General features: G+C 46.5%; 1 non-coding gene across 1 annotated transcript; it reads right to left on the reverse strand.

Moving 5' to 3' along the window:
* Positions 1-288: 288 nt before the first annotated feature.
* On the reverse strand, positions 289-376 carry TRNAM-CAU (transfer RNA methionine (anticodon CAU)). The gene is given in 2 exon segments: positions 289-324; positions 339-376. It is a non-coding gene; the product is annotated as a tRNA-Met (tRNA).
* Positions 377-4,662: the final 4,286 nt, after the last annotated feature.

The following is a 4,662-nucleotide window of genomic DNA, read 5'->3' on the forward strand; positions in this document are numbered from 1 at the left end:
ATTGTAGTACTACACCGAAGAAAGCTTGGTTTGAGATATGTGAGAACCAGGAAAGAAATGTTCAGTTATAGCTAGCTATGAGAATCAATAGTACCTGAAGGTCAAAAGAAAACAATAGTATATCTGATTAATCTGCAGTAGCACTAGCAACACGCCTGCAATTAACCAGAAAAAGAAAAAAAGAAGACCAGGTTCAGAGTTGCTCAATTTCACCTGATGATTCAGGTGAAAGATGTGATGACCCAAATTGTCACAGAGCGTTTCATCATCACAAGGTCCATATTTAAGTGGGGTGAGAGAGGCTCGAACTCTCGACCTCAGGATCACTCGCTTTTAGCTATGAGACCTACGCGCTAGCCAATTGCGCCACCACCCCCTTGATGTATAATCAGCCAAACGTCAGATCATATGAATCTCTTGGTTCAGATAAAAGCAAAGGACGCCTAACCATGTGACATCGGTTTGTGCATACGCTGCCCAAATCGGCTGCTTCATCCATCGTTAAATCTAGAGAAAGGAACTACAGTAATACAGTACCAGCTTAAAAGGAGACCCGTGACTTCTGAAAACAAAATACCTAGACACGTTTTGATGTCAGATACATCCATAAATCTAATCTAAGACAACTAATTTGGAACGGAGGCAATACTTGTGTAAAAATAGCACATTATAGTCCACGAATCAGATGGAAAATCAACATGGAGAGAACTTCCACTAGGGCATCAGAATGTCCACAGCTCAAACAATACAACATGCTAACTGAAGATAACCTGAGCATTGGGTCATTCATGCCGCGCGCTTCGATCACAACAGATCCTTCCTAGCACCAAGCGGAAATAATCCAAGTCGCGACTTGATATCTTAATAACCAATTTGGTACAGCGCTGAGCGACTGCGGCTTGTCTTTGCGCTGATATAGACACAACTAACTGTGCGCTTACTGACGCAGCAGCTATGTCCGGCCAAGTCTTCCATAACCAAGAACAGAAATTGGCACTTGTAAACTAGTTGGTAGATCAGGTAGGCACCACAACTACGGGTTTCCATACAGAACCAATGTTGTCCTTACAAAATGTAGTAGTAGAACGGAGATCATCAATGGGCGGCTGCAGCAGAACCCTTCACGTCGAAGGGAGATCCCAGCGGAGCGATCAGGCCGAGGCTTTGCATGATCTTGATCTGCCGCACGCTACCCTGCTCCGATCCCCCCGTGCCCGCCGCGCCCCTGCTCTGGTGGAGCTTGGTCAAATCAGTGTGCGAAATTCATTCCGACAATCGTGTTTAAAATGGCGTCTGAGATGGAAGGATGAATTCTAGGATCTGTTTGAGGATTGCGAGCATTACTAACATATTGAATCAATGGACTCAAAATGATAATGATAAAGGATGCCAATAAGATTACCAAACTTATGGGATTAATCATAATGCTAGCAAGCAAGAATTTCAAGAGCATTAGGATGTCGAGGATTTTCAGAAGTACGAATTGTATTTCGAAGACTTTCGTGAAATACATGAATCAACTTGGGATAAGCAGATACCCGATAGGTGCAAGAAATTATCCATAGGGGTATTCATGTGGCAAGAACTGCAAGGCAGTAGGCACAAAGTATTCTCGGAACAATAAAGAGAATTTCGAGGTATCTTGTAATAACAAGAACAACGGGGAATGATTGTAAGAATGGCAAGTGTACGTGGTTATCCATAGGGGTTTATCCTTGGAAGGGAATTGCTATAGTGATGGCACAAAGTCTCGAGAGAACATCGGAGGGTATCTTCGGAATCCTTCGATGCACCAAGCAATCATTTGGAGTGAGGGTCTCTCCGGGAGGAAGTAATTACGAGAACCTAGAGTTAGAGTTAGCAAAATCATTTAATCCGAATAGAAGAGAGATCAGAGTCCTAGAGTATAGACAAGGAGTAAAAGATCCTAATACCACCCAATGGCGACGTGGGCCCGTAAGACACACAACCATGTTAGTAAAAGTTCTGCAATGTCTAGACTCGACTTCAGCCAAGGAGTGTGGAAAGGGGGATTCCTACAGGCAGTCGGCTCTGATACCAACTTGTGACGGCCCCGATTCAATCGTACACTGATCATGCACGCAAACGCGTACGATCAAGATCTGGGACTCACAAGAAGATATCACAACACAACTCTAAAAGTAAAATAAGTCCTACAAGCATCATATTACAAGCCAGGGGCCTCGAGGGCTCGAATACAAGTGCTCGAACATAAATGAGTCACCGGAAGCAACAATATCTGAGGTAGGGTAGAACCCTAAACGCCCGATCTTTCACGTTTGGGGGAATCCTACCAAGAACACGATGAACACGGGGAAGAACGGAGAGAAATCACAAGGGGAAACACTCAAGAACAAGTCCAATCACACATCCACTAGAATTTCAAACACACAGGATCCACAAGATACATGAACAACAAAGGGAAAGATACGAGGTAAGGTTCATCTCCAAGAGGAGGTCTTGATGGTATCCTAGAAGGATCTTCCCACGAGGGGGGTCTTGACGATATCCCGCAGGATCTTCTGACATGGAGGTCTTGAACTCCATGGGAGTGGTCTCTCTCTCTCAAGAGGAGGTAGGAGCAAAGCTCACCTAAGAATGAGCTATCATATTTGCTAACCCTAGAAAGGATGAGGGGGGGTCTATTTATAGTCTAAGCCACAAAGGGGTAAGTGGGAGAGGGATACAAGGCCAAAGGCCCGCGGCTGCGCACACAGGCGTCGGACGTCCGGTCGGTGTCGGACGTCCGGAGGTGCGGGACGGTCCGGACATCTGGAAGTCTTCGGACTTCTGTAAATATCATCCTGTCGCCGTGGCACCGGTCTTTCGGTGGTGCTCGGTCATCCGTGGCCTGGGAGGTGTCGGGCGTCCGGTCTCAGTCGGTCGTCCGGTCACTGTAGATCTCGTCGGCAGGCTCTTGGGCTGGCTGGAGTTCTAGGTGTCGGACGTCCGGTGTAGTCCGCTCGTCCGGTGCTGTAGATTGTCAGACGTCCGGTGGCACGTCGGTCGTCCGGCCTCTGGGGACTGCACAACTCCGTCTTCTTCCGTCTTCGCTTCCACGCTTCCCTCGCGGATGGTGTAGTTGTTCCTTGGCGCTTGCACTCATCCTCGTCGTCCGTGAAGCTCCGGCGATACCTATGCATGCACACGGGTGGAGTGTCAAGTAGTATACCATCCTCGATGGGGTCAAGTGAACACGTGTAAAGGAGAAGATTCACCTTTATGTATGAGAAGTAGAGGTCGCACGTGTCACTTGCCAAACGGACTCTTGACATGGTGATGACCGTAGGATGCTCTCATCAATATCTGAGTACAGACATAAGTTAAACAAGTTGCCATAAGGTGGTTAGCACAAACTGAGGTACAGATCAAAAGAGGCGCAGGCCTCCTGCCTGGGATCCTCCTAAACTACTCCTGGTCGTTGGCGTCCTGAATTGTAGTAGTAGGCACCCTTGGTGTAGAAGGGGTCATCCTCCACGATGGTGCTTGGCTCCTGGGCTCCAGCATCTAGTTGCGACATCCGAGAAGAAGAGGACAAGGGGGAGCAACCGTGAGTACTCATCCAAAGTACTCGCAATCCATGATCTACACTACATATGCATGTGTATCGGTGCAAGGGGCAATATCGATGGACTGAACTACAGAATACCAGAATAAGAGGGGGATAGCTAGTCCTGTCGAAGATTACGCTTCTGGCAGCCTCCATCTTGCAGCATGTAGAAGAGAGTAGAAGGTAAGTTCATGAGTACCATCGTATAGCATAATCCTACCCGGTGATCCTTCCCTCGTCTCCTTGTGGGAAAGCGATCACTGGGATGTCTCTAGAACTTATCTATGCGTGTTTTATTAAGTATCTGGTTCTAGTTGTCATAAGGTCAAGGTATAACTTCGGGTCATCCTTTTACCGAGGGACACGACTATTCGAATAGATAAACTTCCCTGCAGGGGTGCACCACAGTTCCCAGCACGCTCGATCCTTCTGGCCAGACACACTTTCCTGGGTCATGCCCGGCCTCGGAAGATCAACACGTCGCAGCCCTACCTAGGCACAATAGAGAGGTCAGCACGTCGGTCTAAATCCTAAGCGCGCAGGGGTTTGGGCCCATTGCCCATTGCACATTGATAACCCACAAGTGTAGGGGATCGCAACAACTTTCGAGGGTAAAGTATTCAACCCAAATTTATTGATTCGACACAAGGGGAGCCAAAGAATATTATTGAGTATTAGCAGTTGAGTTGTCAATTCAACCACACCTGGATAACTTAGTATCTGCAGCAAAGTATTTAATAGCAAAGTAGTATGATAATAAAGGTAACGATAGCAAAAGTAATATTTTTGGGTTTTGTAGTGATTGTAACAATAACAACGGAAAAGTAAATAAGAGAAGAACAATATGTGAAAAGCTCGTAGGCAATGGATCAGTGATGGATAATTATGTCGGATGCGATTCCTCATGTAATAGTTGTAACATAGGGTGACACAGAACTAGCTCCAATTCATCAATGTAATGTAGGCATGTATTCCACAAATAGTCATACGTGCTTATGGAAAAGAACTTGGATGACATCTTTTGTCCTACCCTCCCGTGGCAGCGGGGTCCTAGCGTAAACTAAGGGATATTAAGGCCTCCTTTTAATAGA

Source organism: Triticum aestivum, chromosome 6B (genome assembly GCF_018294505.1).
Source record: "Triticum aestivum cultivar Chinese Spring chromosome 6B, IWGSC CS RefSeq v2.1, whole genome shotgun sequence".
Classification (NCBI taxonomy): Eukaryota; Viridiplantae; Streptophyta; class Magnoliopsida; order Poales; family Poaceae; genus Triticum; species Triticum aestivum.